Here is a 23,964-nt window from a genome sequence, read left to right on the forward strand (position 1 = left end):
TATGGTCAAAAATAGTTTTTTTGAACCACTAGCATTCTTTGTATTTTTATATAATTTTATTAAACTTTATCTTTGTTTTGATATATACTTGTGATTCCTTTCCCTTAACCTTTTAGATTTATCTCTTCATTTATATATTTTTACCTAATAATTTAACATTTTAAAAAAATTAAATATAATATCAAAATTTTTAACTAATAACAAAAAAATATAAATTTTAATTCTTCCTATACTTCATTGTTCTTCTTAATAAGAATATTCCCATACCTTGATTGTTGGTATTTTTGTTATTAAAAATCATATAATGATTTTATTGTTTAATTTTGGTAATTAATATAATATAAGATCTAATAGCTCAGCTTTATTTATTATATTGGTAATGTTAGAAAAATAATAAAAAATTAATTTAAAATAATCTTATTTAATATTTATTAATTCTAATAATAAAAATAAATTTAAATTATTTTTTATTAATTCTTTTGGTTCTCAAACATTTTGGTTACCATAAATAGGGTTGGGCAGTATAGGAGGAAAATTGCATCTAGTAGACAAAGTAGAAACACAAAAATGAGAACTTGTTCACACATGGTTTTTGCACCAAAGTGCTCCATTCGTCCCAAACGACCTTTCATCTTCTCACGTGGCTTTGATCACTCCACTGCTGGATTCTCCACCATATTCAACGTAAACTCTCTCTCTCTCTCTCTCTAATTTTCTGCCAGTACTGAGTAAATTAGTATTTTCCACACATATTATTTTTATTTGAACGAGTAACATCTTCTCACATGGCTTCTTCTCCTTGTTCATTACTTCACACTCAGCCAATGTTAAGATCTTTGCAACAAATTACATTGCAAATCGATGCTTCCAAAGCCATGAAAAGCATCACAACTAAATTCCTTGATGCTGTTGTGGATTCAGTTTTCCAGTTTGTTGATGTACCACGCCTTCCATCTCAGGTTCCTAATATATACACTCATACAATGGTTTTTGATGTACCACGGTACCACCCACTGTATTGATGTGGTTTGGTAAAATTTTACTTTTAAATTCTGCTAGGGAATCAATGGAGTATTTATACAATGTGTACAATAGGCTATTTATTTAGCTTAATATGAGTTAAAAAATGAACATTCAAGGTAAAATATTACTAATTTCTCAAATACAATACACCCATATCATCCAGAATAACTATCTGAGCACCAGGAATAATAAACATCTGATACCTACTGAATCGAACATCCCTAAACCTCATTATACACATTATACATATACTCCATTGGCTCCCTATACTTTCTCTTTACTTTTTCATCATCAATAGTTAGGTTATCAAAATTGGTTTTTGAATGATAATTTTTTTTAAAATTGTACAGTCAAGTAAGTTCTGATTTTAAGCTATAGTTTAATCTCTACTTGTTAACCCATTATAGATTTATTATGTGAGATGAATTTGAGTCTAAATCTAACTCATATTAAATGAGTAAAGTTTGATATTAGATAAGTTTAATTTATTAGTTTGTAAGCTACCTCAATTATATACAATTATAACATTTATATTTGTTGAATATATGAGAGAGTATTTTTATTTTTGTCATATCTAAATCGTAACATCTTTATTTATTATATTATTAATTGAATGAATAATAACTTTAATTAAATTATTTATTATAGAAAAAATAATATATCTATATATTAATATTTTGATATAAAATTTTATAATAATTTTTTTATATATATATGATTAAGACATAAACTATATAATTAATAGATAGACAATATATAATTGATAAGTAATTTTTTGTAGTAAGTTATAATTTATTTATATTGAATTATAGATTATATCATGTTATTTTAGTTAATTAGTAAATTTTTTGTGACTCGAATTTAAAATCTATAAATATGTTTATTGTTAATGAATCAAGCATGAGATGAGTTCAATATTCGTGACTAAAACTTGAGCTTGGTATAACTATACATTTAGCTCACTTTAATTTAATTTTAATTGTAACTTCTATATTCAGTAAATTATTTTTTAATAAATACAAAAAAATATGATTATATTTAAAAAATTAACTTTTAAAATTTAAAATAACCACAATAAACATAAGTAGAGAGATTTTTTTATCTTGAATGGAATTTGGCAGCAATAATTAAGTAAGTAACCATAAATTTAAATATTTGTTAATATATGATGTCATATTATACTTTTTAATATTAATAAGTATAAATTAACTTTAAAGAAATATTTTTTTAATTTATATGTTTTCAAAAATATTTCTAAAACTTTTCAAAACTACAAATATATGTAAATAATTTTTTTATTTACAAAATACAAAATAAAGTACTTGCGGTTATGTTTTTTAAAAAATACAAACATCTATTAAAATACTTTTCTAAAAGCCTAATGCATATACAATCTACTTATTTCCACTCGCTGACTAATGGTTTCATAAGATACTTTGGAGAGGGACAAAATATAAAATGAATAGAACACATTATTTCTATATGTGTATTTATAAGAATATAGTAAATTAATAATTAATAGTAATTTACTTGCAGAGTAACTTTGCTCCGGTAGAGGAGATAGGAGAGCCCATACTTATCACTGATATTGAAGGTGAAATACCAAAGGGATTTCCAGAAGGTGTCTACATAAGAAATGGTATATATAATAGTATAATTAATACCCTGTGTCCTTTAATAATTTAAGCTTTTATGATATAATTTTCTTATTATATATTAAATATAAATCCGAAGAGAAATTGAAATGGAAAATAAATGTTCGTGTGAAAAAAAAGAAAATAATTGTTCATACTTTGAGTATTTATCCATTTTGTTAAGTACTAAACATACGACGACACAGCAAAATATAAAAATGAAAAAATTAAAAATTTGTATAAAATATGAAAACAATTGAATAATTTTTTTTAGAACTACAATTTTTTTCTATCACAATGAGACTACAATAACACTTTTTTTTGATAAAAGAAGAACATACTTCTCTCTACATATATAAGAGAAAATTACTCGAAAAAATATTATGTTATTCTATCTGGATGATTTAATTGAAATGAATTAAAGAAAAACTCAATTTATAAGTGAGTATCTTCAATATAGACCATCCGTCAATTAGAAGTATATAATTCTTCTATTTTTCAACCATTAAAATTCTAAGGTTATAAACTAGGATTGCTTATTATCTTTCATTTTATTTAATTATTATTTTTTATTTATTTTCTAAAATTAGCTTTACTAATTTTCACAATCTCACACTTAAAGTTAATTTTGATAAATTTTCAAAATTCATGTTGCTCATGTATTCGATAGGCCATATGAGGATCTACACCATTCAAATTTTTCAGTGTTGATTGGTTTTGTCATGGCATCTGCTAGGTTATCTTTAGCGTGAATCTTCTATTGTTTGTGCCCGAGTTCCTCCATCAACCTTTGAATCCAAATAGCTTCCTTACATGCTTGTGTAGCTATCATATACTTAGTTTTTGTAGTAGATAAAGTTACAATAGTTTGTAATTTAGATGGCCAGCTTACAGCTCCTCCTACAAGTGTAAACACAAAGTCTGTAGTAGATTTTCTTTTATCAAGATCACCTCGAAAGTCTGAATCGACATATCCATTGACAAAGAATTCTGATCCTCTAAAATATAATGTAACATCCGAGGTCTCTTTGATGTATCTTAGGATCCTCTTAACAACATTCCAATACTCTTTATCCGGATCTGCCATAAATCAACTTACCACCGCAACTGCTTGAGCAATATCTGGCCTTGTACAAATCATAGCATACATAAGGCTTCCCACCGCTGATGTATACGGTACTCGAAACATTTCCATCCTCTCTACTTCACTATTAGGGCACATACTTGAGGATAAATTTGAAATTCATAGAAAGTATGGCACATTCTTGCATATTGAAGCGTTGCAAGATCTTCTTCAACCTTTTGCGATAGCCAAATCTTCCTATCCCTTTTGTCTCAGTGGATTTACATCCCTAAAATCATGTTTGCTGGTCTCAAGTATTTCATATCAAACTTCCTAGCCAACTGTGCCTTCAATTCTTGGATTCGATCTTTGTTGGGACCTACCACCAACATGTCATCTACATACAACAGCAGAATGATGAAATCATTATCACCAGACCTCTTGTAATAGATACAATGATCTAAACTAAGTCTGTTGTATCCAAGGCTAATAATGAAAGAATCAAATCTCTTGTACCAACACCTTGGCGCCTGCTTTAGACCGTACGAAGATTTAGTTAACCTGCAAACCATTTTTTTCTTTGTTCTTCATCAAAACCTTTTGGTTGGAGCATATATATCTCTTCTTCAAGTTCTCCATGAAGAAAAATAGCCTTTACATCTAATTACTCTAGATGCAAATCAAATACAGTACACATATCCAAAACTATTCTAATAGTAGTTAGTTTCACCACTGGAGAAAATATTTCATTGAAGTCAACACCTTCTTTATCCAAAACTATTCTAATAGTAATTAGTTTCACCACTGGAGAAAATATTTCATTGAAGTCAACACCTTCTTTTTGAGCATATCCCTTGACAACTAATCTTGCACAATATCATTCCACCTGATCATTACTATCTTGTTTGATCTTGTAAACCCATTTGTTACTAATGACTTTTCGACCTGCTAAAAGTTCAACAAGTTTCCAAGTATGGTTCCTATGTAATGCCTCAATTTCTTCTTACATTGCTGTCATCCACATAGAAGCGTCTGGATTGCGCATAGTCTCCATAAAAGTTGTTGGCTCTCTATCTTCTGTCAAAAGACAATATGTATCATGGTTTGTCAAAAAATAATTAAGTGCCATGATGGTATTCTTCTTTGTCGAGTGGATCGACGAACTTCTATGTCATTGGCCTCTGCTTCTTGTTCTTCGTGCTGTAGTTCTGCTTCAGAAAGATCACCTTCTCTGCATTTTTCATTTATTTGAATAGTGGTTATTTCTTCAATAGTGCTGTCATTTTCTTGTTCTCTTTGCAATTAATCTTTTGCAAATATCACATCTTTACTGACAACTATCTTGCGAGCAGTGGGATCCCACAGGCGATACCCCTTAACTCCGTCCACATAACCCAAGAATATACATTTTTTAAGCTTTGGGTCCAGCTTTATTCTTTCTTGAAAATTGTACATCACGTACACAGGACAACCAAATATATGTAAAGAAGAATAATTAGGTGGCTTAACTTGCCACATCTCTATTGGTGTCTTCAACCCAATTGCAGTTGATGGTGACCGATTTATCACATAACAGGTGGTTTTAACAGTTTCTGCCGCTAAACCTGTAGTTTGCAACATAGCTCGTGCTCTTTCTAGGAGAGTCCTATTCATTCGCTCTACTACACCATTTTGCTGAGGCGTATATGCAACTGTGAATTGTCATTGAATACCTGCTTGCTTGCAAAATGTTAGAAAATCACCATTGACATATTCTCCTCCATTATCTGTCCTTAAACACTTGATCTTCTTTTTGGATTCAAGTTCTAACTTTGCTTTGAACTCTTTAAACATCGCAAACACGTCTGATTTCTTCTTGATCGGGTACATCCATAACTTTCTAGAGTAATCATCAATAAATGATACAAAATATTTTGCTCCTCCTAGGGACATCTCCGGTAATTCCCACACATCAGAATGAGTTAACTCCAATATGTGTTTGCTCCGAGTAGTTGATCTACCAAACTTCAATCTATGTTGCTTACTTGTAACACAGTGCTTACAAAATTGTAAGTTTATCGATTTGAGCTTGGGAATGAGATTACATTTTACAAGAATCTTCAAGCTTCATTTTGACATGTGGCCCAGTTTGCAATGCAATATCATCGTCATTTCTTCTTGGCTTGCTAAAGCAACTGATGCCTCTGCCTCTTACAAAGTATCTCCCATAAGCATTTATAGATTTCCTGCAATCTTTTTTGCTTTTATCACCACAAGAGCTCATTTAACAACTTTCAAGATCTCACCTTCAATATGGGTCTTGCAACCAAGTTCATCCAATTGCCCAATCGACAACAAATTCTTCTTCAACCCTTTCACGTGTCTTACCCCTGGAAGTGAACGAATAGAACCATCAAACATTTTTATTTTGACAGTACCCATCCTAACAATTTTTAAGGCATGATCGTTTCCCATAAACACTGATCCTTTCAAGACAGGTTCATATGTACAAAACCAATCAAGATTAGGAGTCATGTGCCAGGTTGCTCCTGAATCAACAATCCAAATATCAGTGAGCTGTTTGCTGCCTTTAGAACCAATTGTTGCTTCGCCATACAGGATTTCTCCATCATCAGAGGTGCTCGCAACACATCCTTGAGAACTTGATCCTTTTGGAACCTTCTTTATACTCTTCTTATTCAAACAATCTTTCTTGAAGTGTCATATCTTACAACAATTGTAGCATTTGACCTGCTTCTTACTTTGTGATTTTGGTCTACTTTGACTCCCACTGGAACTATACTCCATTGATCTCCCTCTTGTCATCAACAAAGCCTCTACTTGTTTTGAGTTCTCTAATCTATCTTCCTTATTCTTGTGTCTAGATTCTTCTTCAAGAACCACAACAGCCATGTCATCAAAAGAAAGATAATTAGTCAAAACATTATTAGTTAAGTTAATGATAAGCTGATCATATGAATCTGGTAGACTTTGAAGTAAGAGCTTTGCACATTCATTTTCTGCTATGGTATATTCCAATTATGAGAGTTGGAAAAATAGCGTATTTAGATTGTTGATGTGATCTGTTGCCAATGTGGACTCACTCATTCAAAGAGTATAAAGTCTTCTCTTCAAGAATATCTTGTTGCTTGTGAAGTGACTTGACTTCATATAATTTGGTGAGAGCATCCCAAATTTCTTTTGCTGTTTTTTTCTGCTATACTTGATAAAGCTGAGTCAGCTAGTGCCAAGTGTAAGTTTGCAACAATATTGTTGTCCATCTCCTTCCATTTTTCATCTGTAATTCCAGTGGGTCTACCTTCAATTGCTACTACGCAATTGTATTTTCTCATAATGACTTTTATTTTCAATTTCCATACGGAAAAATTACTCCCACTGAATTTTAGAATTTCGTACTTTGCTGTCATTTTTTTAGACGGCAACTTACAGCAGAAAAATAAATATATTAATCAGTAACCTTTGGCTCTGATACCACTGTTAGGTACCAGACAAATGACACAACAAAATATAAAGATTAAAAAAATAAAAATTTGTATAAAATATAGAAATAATTGAATAACTTTTTTTGAGAATTACAACTTCTCTCTATCACAAAGAGACTACAATAACACTCTCTCTTAACAAAAGGAGAACACACTTTTCTCTACATATATAGGATAAAACTACTCAAAAAAATATTATGTTATTCTATCTGGATGACTTGATTGAAAAGAATTAGAGAAAAACTCAATTTATTTGTGAGTCTCTTCAATATGAACTATCCGTCAATTAGAGGTATATAATTCTTCTCTTTTTCAACCATTAAAATTCTAAGTTTATAAATTAGGATTGTTTATTACCTTTCATTTTATTTAATTATTATTTATTTATTTATTTTCTAAAATTGACTTTACTAATTTTCACACATTTTAGTCTTAAAAAAATTTCGGATCAGACACTTTAGTCCCCAACTAAAATTAATTATTCGATTGGTCCCTAACAATTAACTTCATCATTCACTTAGGTCCTTTACTCCATCAACTCTAATGGAGGACAAAATAGTCCCTGACAACTCTAACATAGGGCAAAATGATCCCGACTCCTTCTGCTCAGAAACGACACTGTTCTCTCCTAATTTCCATCATATGTCGCATAACTTTAACAGCCTAACACTGCAACTTTAAGCTACACCAATGCATATTCTGCAACTTCAATGTTCACAAAAAGAAAAATTCTCAACTTGTTTTCAACCAATTCATACTCAGAAAACTAATGACTATGTCTCTTAAGTACTTGTCGTCTTCGATGGATCACATGAATCTAGACAGCAAGTCCGATTTGTTAAAACCCATCATCGTTGCTGCCATCTCCTTCCTGTTCTACCCTATCATCTCCACGGCCACATTATCCACTACTCTGATTGCTTTCTTCAGCTTCTTCTCCGAACCAATATTCAGTAATCGCTTCAATTTTCATATGAACGGTGACGGTGACATTGCTCGTTGTATTGATAGCTTGGATGTGAGGTCGAAACTGTCTGCCAATTTGGACTTCAGGAGAAAAAGAATGAAGTACTTGAGGTCCATTCTAAATAATAATTTGCATTGATATCGAAGGAGAATCTTCTCATGATGTCTCAATATCCAACAATTTATATTGCTTGTCGGAGAGAGTGGAGAAAAGCGTGTCATTGGGGTAGTTGTGGAATATGATCTTGAGAATATGGTGGATGTTGTCGGGGTTGGTGCTGATACTATTATCAAAGATGTGGAGGTGGATGCTTCTGGTGAGTGAAGTGCAGAAAAAGTGGGTATACTAGTCACAGAGATTTAAAAAGTGTGTGGTCCATAACATATTGAGGTAGGTACAGCACGTGTGGCAGTTATAGACCATAGCTTGATCTTGGAGTTGAAAAGGAAGAAGGAGAAGAAGACTATGAGGGTGAAAAATAAGAGTATGAATGTTAGTGTTAAGCAAGATATGATGGAAATTGGGGGAGAACAGTGTCGTTTCTAAATAGAGGGGTCAAAGCCCATTTTGTCCCCTGTTAGAGTTGTTAGGGACCATTTTGTTCTCTGTTAGAGTTGACAGAGAAAAGGACTTAAATGATTGACAGATCGAAGTTAATTGTTAAGGACCAATCGAATAATCAATTTTAATTAGAGACTAAAATGTCTGTTCCAAAATTTTTTGGAGACCAAAATAGATAAATACTCATACTTTGATTACCAGCAACTTGCATTGTTTTTCTTTTAAATTGTTAATTTAGCGGCAGAATAATATATGTAGATTCCTGTGTAAAAATTAAACCAACTTCAATTATGAAATAATTTAGAGCTTAACTGAAAAAGGATAAATCTGAAAAAAATGAAAAATAATTAGTAAAATCAGCCAGATTTAATTAATTTTAATTTGGAAGTGCAATTTTTATATTTTATTTGACTTTGCAAGTTTACTTTATTTATATGTATGAAAAATGTCAAGTTTACTTTATTTATATGTATGAAAAATGTCAAGTGACAAACTTTTTTTATTTTTGTCTTGAATATAAATTAAATTAATTAAATTTTTTTATTAAAAAGAATAATTTACTTAAATAAATTAATTGGGATTTATATTTACATAAATATAACAATCTGTAACTCATTACATGCTTGTCCTATTTCATTTCTATATAAATCGTGGCTGTTAACTACGATTTATCATTTGACCATAAACTACGGACCCTTACTGCAGTTTATGAAAAGAAGCATTTGTACATAAATTGCGGGACTCTGATTGCAGTTTATGAAGGCTATAGACTCTATATATACGAATCGAAAGTAATTGTCAAGGAGAGAGTCATTTTCACAATGTCTAGTGAGGAGGATAGTTTCTTAGCACTAGTGTATTGCATTGAAAACATTCACAAAAGAAAAAGAGAGGGTGTGAAGTTTACTGACAAAGAATTTTTGAATGTATTTATTCGTTCATTGAAAATCTTGTCAGATCTAAAAACTACTATATTACAAAAGCTTGGGGTATTTGGGACCTAAGTGGGTGAAGGAATTATTTTATAAAATACCTATTGTAGTTGTGTCTGCCAGTGTGAAGTATGATATGTTTATGATAAGGTCTGATGAAGATCTACTGGTTCTGTTTCATTGCCGAAGAAGTTTTTCAAAGGTCAGAATACACGAGTTGTATAAGAAGTCAGAGGATGGTGTCAACAGTTCTGGGATATTAGTTCCAAATCCTCAGTCGACTGGCTTGGGAGTGCCTCTAATTCGATGTCGTGGTTGTAGAAGCTTGTTCGATTGTTGCATCTCTATCCGTTGCAGTTGATTTGAACCATGCAGATGAAGATGGCTATGTAGCATTGGAGAACCGTCCGTTCCATCAGCTGGCAGTTGAGATGGCTAGTTCTCTTATCATGATTCCTAATTGTGTAGGTGACAGTGAACCTAATCTAGTTGAAAATACAATGAGAAAGGATGATTTAGATGAAGAGGCTGTCGATATAGTTGGGGACAGTGATGAGAATATTAGGAGCAATCCACGTACATAATAGGCCCATCAAGTTCCAAAACACAACATTAAAATAAGCACATATATAGCACAAAACATTAAAATGATATCTGGATGCCAGCGAAAATACAAATGTGTCAAAACCACTCGGTTTTAGCGTCAGAAACCGTGAGAAAATTCAGGACTGTAATAACTAAAGTGGCCTGGCCAAGTTAATCACATTTCTGTTTGTAACCCGACATATGTATTTATACAACCAGGACAGTGCAGCTGAGACCCAGCTATACTTTCCCAACTCGTTAAGCAGCTTTGCCACAAACGGCGGCCATCGAAGGTGAACCCAGCTCCCATTCTTGTCACTGATGAATAGCTGAGTCGATTGTAACATCATGACACAAGTACGAGCATACCTACACACTGTCTCCTCACTTGCATCGGCAGAGAGCACCCGAAACCTCTCATGGAACTATGTGAAGTAGATCGTCATCTGCTTGACCCTATTCGGCAGCGGTAACTCACCGAATAACTCCTAAAACTAATCCCACGCTGGTCTCCCATCGGAAATGTGCTGCTCAAAGTCAGTGAAACACCCACTAACAGTCTTCCCATCAACAGGCAACCCCAACTAATAAGCCACATCTTGCAGTGTAATGCTGCACTCTCCGAATGGCATGTAGAACATGTACGTCTCAAGATACCACCTCTCAATGAATACGCTCACCAGAGACTCATCCACCCAGAACCAATGACTGTCCAGTCTCGTCAAGTGATACAAATTCGCAGTTTTCAAATAAGGTATGATGCTGTCATGTAGAGACATATTCTATTGTCTCCTAATGCCATAATTACACTTAATCGGCTGCATCACGCAAAAATAATTTGGTACTAATCAAGTTTTAACAAAAAAAATTAATACTTTAATTATTTTTAAATTAAATAATTAACAGATAAAAGACGAATACATGCATGCACAAAAAATTAAATTAGTACCTATCAAATTTTAACAGAAAAAAGACTAACACCTGGATTATTTATAAATTAAATAATTCATAGCTAAAAGAGTCTGGCATGAATTACAAAAAAAATTAAATCCATACTAATCAAATTTTAATAGATAAATCACTAAGACCTAAACTATTTATAAATTAAATACTTTACAGATAAAAGTCTAATATATTAATTAACTAAAAAATTAATTTGGTACTAATTAAATTTTAACAGATAAATCACTAACACATAAAGTATTTATAAAATAAATAATTCAAAGATAAAATACTAACATATAAATTAACAAAAAAATTAAACTGATACTAAACAAATTTTAATAGATAAATCACTAAAACCTAAAGTATTTATAAATTACATAGTTTATAGATAAAAGTCTAACACATCAATCAACTAAAAAATTAATTTGGTACTAATCAAATTTTAACAGATAAATCAATAACACATAAATTATTTATAAAATAAATAATTTAAAAATAAAAGACTAACACATAAATTAAAAAAATTAAACCGGTATTAATCAAATTTTAACAGATAAATCACTAACATCTTCAAATTCTTTATAAAAATACCAAAATCACAGTTTAAAGTGACATAACATATGAACGAAACAGCAAACAACTAACATATAGAAAGAACAACTTATAAACAATTAATCTCTTTTTTATTGATATTTCTAGTCACATGAGCAACACCGTTTAATTAGTACAAACAATTTTATTCTTTCATGACCCCAACCTGCCAAAGTATCAATGTCAAGTGATTCTCTCCCAAATTGTTTTAAATCCAAAAACTCAAATCTTAAAGAATGCAATCCGTCACTGCTTTATCACATTTTATGTACAAATGCTGGTCTTCAAAAATTGCAGTAGGAGTCACGCAATTTATGCCTAAATGCTGCTCCTCATAAACTGCAGTAGAGGTTACGTGGTTTATGGCCAAATAATAAACCGTAGGTAGTAGATTTACATAAAATTAAAATAGGACACGCATGCATGTAATGAGATTGAAATTGTTGCATTTGCATAAATATGCATTCGAGTTGTGTTATTTAGATAAATTGTCCTATTAAAAACATTGGTTCTTAAAATTTTGTTCTGGCAAACTATAATAAAAAATAAATCATAAAAAATATTTTAATAAGTTGTAATAATTTTATACTTAGAGAGCTAAATTATTCTTAGTTTTTCTTGGTAAAAATCATTTTAAACCGGAACTACTAATGTTTGTATAAAAATTTAAAATCATCTCTAACTTTTCTTTTTTAAATTTAGTTTTCTCCTTAACATTTTAAAAGCTACATACAGCGTCCTTCCATCTAAATAATAATAAACAGAAAATATAAAAATTCCAAATATTGTTTTATATTACAAAGTGCCCCTCGTAATATATCTATGTTTATGATATATATGCCAAAAAATTTCTTTATTTCTCTAGTGTTCATGCATGTATGTAATTTAGGATCAAACCCACTGTTTGGAGGGTTGAAATCAACAAAGTCAATTTTGGGGAGTTCAGATAGTGCTTGGGTGGAAGGAGAAGGAATGCTTCATGCTTTGTATTTCAAAAAGCAAATTGATGAAAATGATGGGAATTACACTCTTGTGTACAACAACAAACATGTTGAAACTTCATCATATAGGCTTGAGAAACAAAGTACAAGCCTTTGTTTCTTCCTGCTGTCAAAGGAGATTCACTTGCTGTTCTATCTTCTCTCATGCTAAACAAGGTCAACATTTTATTCATTTATACATTTTAGTTTTATTAGAAAATTAATGGTTTCTTTTTAATTGACAATCAATCAACAAAATAACAAAACTTCAAAATAAATAAATAAATAAATAAACACCCAAATTTGTCTCCAAAAAGTTTTAATTCAAACATTTTGATTCTCAACAAATTTTTAATACTTTAGAGATTCTCAAGACGAATTAATCTCTTTGTAAGAAAGATTAATTTATCTTATAAAAATTTAAAAATTTAATTATCTATAATAAAATTTGTTAAGACTTATTTATTTAATAAGTATACTAAAAAAGTAAAAATTTTATTAAAAATAATTAGAAAATCAATTTGTCAAATAGGTATAATTTCAGGAATTTTTATAATAAAAAAATTATTAATGACCAAAATATCTTAGTTGATATTAGTTATGAACTAATTTAAGTATATACTTTGAAGAAAATATTTTTTTGGGTAAAGTATTATTTTAGTTTTTAACGTTTGGGTTATATTCTAATTAGGTCTGTAACGTTTTAAACGTTTTATTTTTGTCTTAAAAAATTTTAAACAGGTTTAATGTAGTTCTACCATTAAATTTAACTCGTTAATGGAATGAATGATGTGGACGTTAATATATAACGTTATTAATTAAGTCATATCTTCTTTTATATGGTAGAAATTATAACCAAATATTTTTATAATACTTCTCCTCAATTTTTTTTTACAAAATTTTAAATCCTAACAATTAATTATCAACGCGCTTCAAAATTAAAGGAAAAATTTTTATATTAGTGATCGTTAGCATATTAATTTTATTTACATACTGAAATTGAATATTATTGTCTTTTTAATATGTGAATTATTTGTGTTAAATTTAATCGTAAGACAACATTAAACATATTTAAAACTTTTTTAAAATTAAAATAAAATATTTAAAAATTTTTAAGACTAAACTAAGACATTTAAAATATAAGAGACCAAATTAAAATTCAATTCAAATATTTAAGATGAAAATAATACTTTATCCTATTTTCTTTTGTCACCTTAAGAACTACGTGTGACAAATCTATTTTAAGCCAAATGACATCTGAAGTCCCATCCGACACGAGTCATCAACAGTTTGGTGTGTTGTGTGTATTAATTCACATGCAGTTGAGATTTGGAGAAAACTATAAATATTATAGCAACACCAATGTGATTGAGCATTCAGGAAAGTTCTATTCAGTTTCTGACAGTCACCTTCCATTTGAGATTGACATTTTCACATTAAATACTTTGAATCAATGGGATTTCAATGGAGTATCGAATCGTCCTTTTGGCAGCCACCCTAAGGTATATATTATATATTATGTACATTATTGAATAGTTAATAATTAAAAAGAAATACGATATAAATTATTGAAATTTACACGAATAAAAAATTAAAATATAACGTTACGTGATTTTTGAATGATTATATATTCTGTTAATTATTTTTAGAATAAAAATAAATAAATTTTTAACTTTTTAATTTAAATACAAATTCATCTCTTAAAATTAAAAATAAAATTATTTTTCACTTTACAAAATATGTGACATTAAGATTTTTCTATGTATAGCAATTGCCTAATCAAAACGTAACAGAGTGATGCTTATGTAGTCCATTGTAAAAAGGTTTGAGGACGGATAAGTCTCTAAACTTTAAAATGACACCGTAACAGACATATGGACGACATATCAGCTCACTCCGTTACGTCTTGATTAGACAATTGTATGAAAAAATCTAATTGTGACGCATTTTATAAGGTGAAGGATAATTTTATATTTTTCAATCTTAAGAGATGAATTTATCTTCGAATTAAAAGGTTAAAAACTTATTTATCCTTTTCTCTTATTTTTAATATTAAATATTAATTAATTTGCATATTTTTCTTTCATTAGTTATAAATGTTTATTACTCTAACTTGATACACTATATGTATATAGACACACACACATATATATATATATATATATATATATATATATATATATATTTTACTTAATTTTTCTTTTACCTGTTCTTTTCCTGTTGTTGGTTTTTGCAAAATGCATGTTAATATACAGAAAGTTCTAGACACCGGAGAACTGGTTATCTTTGGAGTAGAGACAACCAAACCTTTTCTTGAAATTGGAATAGTTTCTGGTATGCTTTATTTTACATGCATTATTTACACTTACATTTTCATAGAGATGAGTTTTCCTTTTCTTTAATTTTATTTATTCTGTTATTATTGTCTTCTATATAGGTTCTCTCTTACTGTAACATAGATGATACTTAACAGAATTCTCAATTAGAAAAAAACCACTAAATTATTTAATCATGATACAAATAATGATACTATTATTGTATCATTTATCCATCATTTTTTTCAAATTATTTATCATCAATTAGTTGATTGAAGGGGTTTCTGCTGATTGTTCATTATTTTCAGCTGATGGAAAAGAATTGGTTCATAAAGTGGATATAAAACTAGACAGATGCTGTCTTTGCCATGAGATAGGTATCACACAAAGGTAATAATATTATTCGTTATAAATGTAATCGGCCGAAGACGACGACAACGACGATGACAATAATAATAATTGAAACTGCTACCAGTGACTTCAGAGAGTGTTTATCTGATTGTATTACCTAGCATTGTGTTGAATGGTGATTTACGTCCATGTATGTATACAAGTTGTCGTGACTTGTTCTCTAAGCTAGACTTCACTAACTGTTTCTAACCACTTCTTAACTACTTCTAGCCGATTCTAACCACTCTAGCTAGTTAACAATTTCTAACTGCCTTATCGTATGTACATGCACTTATCACTTATCCTCTTATCATAATCTCTCTTTTTTTGTGTATATATATGCAGATACATTGTGATATTGGATTATCCACTCATAATTGACCCAAACAGACTTCTTAGAAGAGGGCAGTGAGTATATTACACATGCACCTCTTTCTAATAAATAATTTTGCGCTTTAAATTTTTGAATTCTTCATATATATGTCGTAGATTGATAGAATATGAGAAGGAGAAATACGCGAGGATTGGGATTATGCCCATATATGGTGATGCAAATTCAATCAAATGGTTTGAGGTCACACCTCATAGCACATTTCATTTTATTAACTCTTTTGAGGAAGGTCACGAGGTAACTTTAATTATATATTTGCATAGCAGTCATATTTGAAAGAAAACTATTTTATATAATTATTTAAATTAATCTTAAAATTATTAAAATTGAATACTTTAGTCTCTCAGATTTTTTTTAAATAAGAAACTTAACACAATAAGGTGGAGCATTTAAAAAGTCCAGAGTTACAATACAAATACTAAACAAAAAACTGAAGTTATCTCCGTCATTGCCATCAATAACTAAACTGAACAAAGCTAACCCACTCTTTGTAGCTCCTAATCGACTTGGTAATAATTTCCGCAACACATGTTTCTTGATTCTTGAAAATCATGGCATTCCTTTCCAACCACGTCTTCCAAATAATATCAAAAAAACCAATCAGCCACCTGTTACGTTCGACTTTTCTTACAGGAGCTCCTGTCCAACTCTCAAAGTGTTGATTAATGGTTCCTGGAATAGACCAAAATTTATTATAGGCATATATCCAAGCACACCACACCTGCCACGTGAACTCACAACCAATGAATAAGCGGAAATCATTCTCAGTTTCTTTTTTACATAAAACACAAATCATATCCCTGTGATTAATAATGCCCAATCTAATCAATCTTTTCTTAGTATTGACCCTACCAACTAACACAAACAAGGTGAATAGTTCAACTCTTGGTGGTACTAGTCCTCTCCATATAGATCTAGTGAAACTATAACTCGTAATGTCCTCCGGGAGAGTCTCAGTCTGTAAAACCTGCACAAATGAGTTAGTAGAGTAAACTCCTGATCTATCAAATTTCCATACTATTATGTCCTCCCTCTCACTTGTTAACCTGACAGATTGTAGAACTCCATGAAGTTGGTTAACTAATTCTAACTCCCATTAGAATAGTATCCTTCTCCAATGAAAGTTTCATATCTACTCCAACCCATCCCAGAACCCACAGTCCCCTATAACAGACCTGACTTGATTTGAAACCGAGAAAAGTCTTGGAAATACATCCTGCAACACACCACATGGTAGCCACTTATTTTTCCAGAAACGAATTCTTCTACCATCTCCTAACTCTAATGATAACCCTCTGACCATCTTATCTCTCGCTTGCTGTTCTCTTATCTGCAATTGACAAATGTCCCTCCACGGACCCTTTGTATTAAGAATCGGCTAACAAGAAAGAAGGACATTTGGCTTCAAGTCATTGCAGGAGCACACAATTTTCTTCCATAATGGACAATCCTCCTTTGAAAATCGCCACCACCACTTGAACAACAATGCTGTATTCCGGAGCACTGCATCGCCCACGCCCAAACCCCCAAAGCATTTTGGAGCTTGCACAATATCCCACCTTACCAAAGGTACCCCATCCCTTCCGTCCTCATTACTCCACAAAAACCTCCTTTGCAAAGATATCAACTTATCTGCTACTGCTCTGGGTATCTTATATAAGCTAAGATAGTAAACCGGCAGACTATTAAGCACAGATTTGATGAGTACCAGGTTACCAACTTTATTAATCATTTTGGCTTTCCACAGATTAAGTTTATCTTCTACTTTGTCTATAATAGGTTTCCATGTCTTGACCAATTTCAGATTCGCTCCCAAAGAAATACCAAGATATTTGACTGAAAACGTTGCTTCCTTACACCCCAACAAGATACACATCCTTTGTGACCACTCTCGCTCGCAATTAACCGGAATTAAGCTAGATTTATCAAAGTTAATACTCAAGTCAGACATCATCTCAAAACACCGTAGAAGCCGCTTATAATTACAAATAGTCTCCTCCTCCAGAGGGCAAAAAAGTATTGTGTCATCCGCAAATTGCAAGTGAGACAACTCAATATTGTCTTTTCCAACTAACAAAGGAGAGATCCTTCCATGTCTTACTGCCTCTCCTATTATTCTATGAAGGACCTCAACAACAAGAACAAAAAGAAACGGAGAAAGAGGATCTCCTTGTCGTAAGCCCCGTTCCATCTTAAAAGATTTAGAAGGCGAGCCATTTATCAAAAGTGACATAGACGCCGTGCACACACATTCCTTGATCCACCTTCACCATCTTTTCCCAAAACCCATTTTCTGAAGTACAATATCCACAAATTTCCATTTGACTCTATCATAAGCTTTTTGAAAGTCCAGTTTGATTATTGTCTATTTCTTCTTTCTTTACTTCAACCATTGCACAGTTTCACACGCAATCAAAGTCCCATCATGAATTTTTCTCCCCTGCACAAACGCACTCTGAGCCTCCCCTACTAAGTCCGGCATTGCTCTTCTCATTCTCCGCACCAACACCTTCGAAATGACCTTATACACACACCCTACCATGCTAATCGGCCGAAGATCTTTAATCTTCCTTGCTCCCACAAACTTCGGAGCTAGAGCCACCCATGTAACATTAGAATCTCTTGGTAGCGTAGCTGACTGGAAGAAATCCATGACAACTGCAGTAAACTCAGTACCAATTTCCCCCAACACTTATTTATGAAGTTCATATTGTATCCATCACAGCCAGGGGCCTTAGACGACTCGCAATCCCAAACTGATTCCTTTATTTCGTCAGCCGAAGGCATCCTCTCTAAGTCTGTAGCGTCCTCTTCCTGTATCTTGTTAACTAGGCCATCCCAAATACCTACCAAAGGTGACGCTTCCTGATGATACAAGTTCTTGTAAAAATTTCTTATTGCACTCTTAATCCTGGCTTGATTCCTCACCAATCTACCACTTATCATCAACGCATCAATCCGATTATTTCTTCTTCTTGCTGAGGCTAAATTATGAAAATATCTAGTGTTCTTATCCATGTACTTAGCATGTCGGGACCTTGACATCTGCTTCCAATGAATTTCCTTCCTGACATACCAACGCTTACAGAAGCTAACTAGAGCTCTCCTTCTTGCCTCCATAGTCCCATCATAAACTCCATCACTAGCCAAATCATCCAACTTCTTGATTTCATCTTCCAACTGTTGTACCTCCAAATCAATATCACCAAACTTATCCTTATGCCATCTACTCAAAGATATCGTCAAAGCCTTCAACTTTTCAGTAAATTGAACCTCCCCTATACCCCTCCATTCCTCCTTCACCATTATGAGAAACCCATCATGTGTGAACCAAGAATCCAGACTTCGAAATGGCCTCGGTCCTCCTCTTAATCTACTATCTTCCACTATCAAAGGACAATGATCAGATAAACCTCTTGACCCACCTTTAAGTCGTATCTCAGAAAACTGTTCAAGCCATTCCAGGCTAACAAAGACTTTATCAAAGCGACTGCAAGATTGGCCTCTGAAACATGTAAATTTGCGATCATTCAGTTCTAAATCCACTAACTCCATATTCCGGATCCAGTCTCTAAATCTTCCGCTAATGCTATTAAAGCATTAGCACCTTTTCTTTCTTCTACTCTCACAATCTCATTAAAATCACCCATATAACAAATGGGGACCTGGCATACTCCAGCAATAAAACTCAACTCCTCCCACACAGTTAGCTTCTCTTCCCTGACATGCGCACCATACACCAAACAAAACTCACAATGAAAATTATTGCTCATCAACACCCCTTCCACACACAACAACCTCTCTCCTTTATAATAGTTACTCAACTTAAAAAATCATTTTGTCCCACATTAACAATAGACCTCCAGAAGCCCCTTCGAAACTCACATATTCCCAATCCACCGCATCATTTCTCCAAATTTGTACAACGTCAAACTTAGTAACTTCATTCTTCTTTGTCTCTATCAAGCCTAGTATATTCACATTATTTTTTCTCTTAAAATTTTTAATCATACCCACTTTTCCAACACCCCCAATACCCCTCACATTCCAAAAACTATAAATCATTTAAGCACACTATTACACACCTTATTCCAATTTTTAGTCTCTCAGATTTTAAAATACATAAAACAGTTATCAACATTTAGTTTTATTAGATAATACCGTCCCCTCCTTAATCACTTATAATGATGACTAACGTGGAACATTAATTAACACAAGTGTGCTAAGTGTCCACGTGTGCAAGTTGGCAAATAAGTTTTTTAGTATGAAATATAAAACAATCGTTAAAAATTTTGAAAAATCTTAAAATAGTTTTTGAAAAATTTTAAAAATTTTAAGACGGCCCTTCAAATATTTTAATCTTTTCAAAAGTTAATGTTTTATAATATTTTTATTAATCAAAATAATAAAATATTATTCAAAGTATATATAATAAATAAATAATAAAAAAATAACAAAATATAAACTAAAAAATAATTTTATTCATTAATACTTAAATGTCAAAAAAAATAATATTATTTAATTATTAACCTATGATACTTATATTGAAGTGATACAAAAATTATAATAATAATAGCTAAATCTAAGAGGTTTGCATTACAAAGATCACTATTTACTAAATAAATTTAAAAAATATTTATAAATAAAAAAGTATTTTTTTTTGACATAATTATTAATTGTAGTAGCATAAAAACAACTTTAACTACAAATCTATTTTATACAATATTATAATTATTGAATTCCAAAACTTTCAAAAAATATATCAACAAAATATTTGAATTTGTCAAAACATATTTTCTTCAAGTATTACAAAGTATTAGGAGTTTCAAATAGCATTGAAATTTTATAAATCATTCACATTGATTCTATAATTGACCAAAATTTACAAATTTAACTTCATAAATGACTTAGTTTGCATTGCATGCATGTTTTAAAGTGTTACTTTTATAAGTATTTGCACAAAATATTCCCAATTATTTATGTGAAAAAATTTATAAATGAAAAATTTTCACTGGTTCATTCTTTTTTCATCATTAAAGAATGTTCATAAAATATGGTACTTACAAATTAAATTAATATTTTATATGATCAAAAATAAATATGAGTTCATTTAATTATTTAATATTTTTTGAAAAATTTCAAAATTAGTTTATAATTTAAGATTTGAAAATGTAAATTATTTTATATATGAATAATCAAATTTGAGATAAATAGATAAAAAATTTTAGAAATTAAAATTTTTTAATTTAAAAATAATTATATATAAATAATTTGACTATTTTGGATTTTTTTAAATTTTTTTAGGGATTCTTTTGAGATTTTTTATTTTTCGAGAACTGTTTTGTACTTCATTTTTTGGACTGATTTATTTAGATTAGATCATACTCGCAGACACTTAATGGCCACGCACGTGCGAATCAAAATTCCACGACAGCAATCGCCATTAGTAACTAACGAAGAAAGACTGTATTGTCTAACAGAAATAAATGTTAAAAACTATTTTGTATATGTTAAAACTTGAGAGATTAGAATATCCAATTTTATAAACTTTACGAAATAGTTTAAGTAATTACTCGTTATTTTATTTTGTATCTGGAATGGATACATAATTTTAATTTTGTTTAATAAAGTTTAGTATTTTAATTTTAATTTGTTAATTACGTGAGATAAATTTTGTTTTTATCTAATAACAGAAAAATAGGATTTTTTATTTAAATTAAACAATTATATAATTTATTAGTGATACATATAAATCGTATAATTACTTAAATAAACAATGTACTACATCTCGGATATTGTGAATTCAACGCAAGTATGGGCGTATCTCCTGAGATCCTAGACTATGACCCATGGAGAATTTGACGTATCTAGAGTGCATTTAGGATACGTTGTAGGCTGAGAAACGCCTACTAAACACCCGAAATGCGTTCAAAATCTAGTTTTGGTCACAATATTCGAAATACAATCAAAATAAAAATTAGAAATTAGGATCACAGCATTCGAGATAGGTGCGGATACAATTTTAGATAAATTTTAAATTAGACCAAATTCAAAAATAATTTTAAATTGATATTTTTGAATGAAATTAATTAAATTGATAAATAAAAATTAAATAAATACTATTTAAATCGTAACAAATTATACTAATTTTAAAAATATTAAAATTAATAGACAATTAAAATTTGAATCGGTTCCGTGTTAATCCAATTCAACTCCAAATCCATGGCACCTAAAATTAAAATAAAATTAATAACCATTTTTAATAATCACTTCTAATTTCAATCTTCTACTATTTCTAATGTGTACACTTTTAATTCACTTGAAAATGTCAGTCAGATAAAATAAAAGGTTTTAGGATTGAAATAATTCATAAGTAAGTAATAGAAAAAAATTACGGATAAATTAATCTAATTCGATTTAAATAGTAATATGTTTTACTGATTTTTACTGTATAAATTGATCTAAATCATCTATAAGTATTTTTTAATTTTAAAATTAATTTTTTTATAACTATGAGTCTAATTTAAAATTTACTTAAAATTATATTTGTACGTATCTCGAATGCTGTGACACTAATTTTTATTTTGATGGGATCTGAAATGCTGTGACCCAAATTAGTTTTTGAACACATCTCGAGTGCTCAATATCCGTTTTTCGGTCTACAATATATCTAGGGTGCACTTTGGATATGTCAGATTCTCCGAACGTCATATTCAAGATCTCAGTAGTACCCAATGTATGCCCATATCTGCGTTAGCGTTATTTATTTAAGTAATTATTCTGTAGTTTATATATATTAGTAAATTATATAATTATTTAATTTAAATAAAAGATTCTAGAAAAATATGTATCAATTTTAATATATAAAATAAAAATACATATAAATACTAAAATATTTTATCAATATTTAAAACTAGTCATTACATCTGTTATTACCTATTTTTTTATATTTATGTGAGTTATTTTAGACAATTTTTCAATAAAATAATTTACTATCAAAATAATAAAGCTATTTTTTACCTAAAAATAATCAAATTTTTTCTACAAGAATCAAATTTTTTATGAATGTCAAAATAAGTAAAATTTTGGATATTAATTTTGTACTATAGGTGGTGGTGTGGGGTTGCAGAGCATTAGATTCAATAATTCCAGGGCCAGAAGCAGAATTGAATAATGATTCTAAGTTTTTCTCTCGTTGTTATGAATGGCGATTAAACATGGAAATCGGGGAGGTTAATGAGAAATATCTCATTGATGGACCAAATCAGTTCATGGATTTTCCTGTACTCAATGAAAGTTTTATAGGAGTTAAGAATAAATACGCATACACCCAAGTGGTGGATCCCAATGCAAGCTTTGTTGCAGGTATTTATCTATTTATAAATTACTAAAGTTTAGATTTTGTGTTTAATAATGCTGAGTTTGTGTGTTTGAATTGTTAGATATGCCAAAATATGAGGTCTAGCTAAGTTATACTTTGAAGAACAATTATCATTTGAGGTACAATTAATAATTATATATGCATTGAGTATTGTTTAATTTTATGAATTATTACAAAATTGAATAATTTGTAAATAAAATTAGGAAAAGATCATAAGAACGGAATATTATGCATTTGAAAGCAGCAATGTATTCTGCACTCGCCTCGCCTTTGTCCCTAAAGAAAAAGGGGGCATTGAAATGGAAGAAGAAGATGGTTGGATCATTGCTTTTGTTCATAATGAAGACACTAACTTATCACAAGTAGGAACTACTTCTTAACTATGTTCCATGCCATGTATATATGTATATTAATAATAAATTAATAATAATAAGTGCATGCATGAATGCAGGTTCATATAATTGATGGAAAGAAGTTAAGTGGTGAGGCAGTTGCCAAGATTACATTGCCATGCAGAGTTCCTTACGACTTTCATGGAACTTTCATGCCAATCTCTTTTCAGCCCCCAACTCCCTCATCATAGCTCTATTTATGTTATGTATATATGTCATTGCTATTTAGCCATCATATTATACATTTAATATAATAAGGCCAACACAATGCAATGCTTGAATATCATTATATTTCAATCATTATAATGTCAATATCAGAATAGTTGAGGTTC

At 30.5% G+C, this 23,964-nt stretch overlaps 1 pseudogene; it reads left to right on the plus strand.

Annotated features, from left to right (window-relative positions):
- The first annotated feature begins 543 nt into the window (after positions 1 to 543).
- On the plus strand, positions 544 to 23,964 carry LOC112716116 (carotenoid 9,10(9',10')-cleavage dioxygenase 1-like; annotated as a pseudogene).

Source organism: Arachis hypogaea, chromosome 10 (assembly GCF_003086295.3).
Source record: "Arachis hypogaea cultivar Tifrunner chromosome 10, arahy.Tifrunner.gnm2.J5K5, whole genome shotgun sequence".
In the NCBI taxonomy this organism is placed as follows: domain Eukaryota; kingdom Viridiplantae; phylum Streptophyta; class Magnoliopsida; order Fabales; family Fabaceae; genus Arachis; species Arachis hypogaea.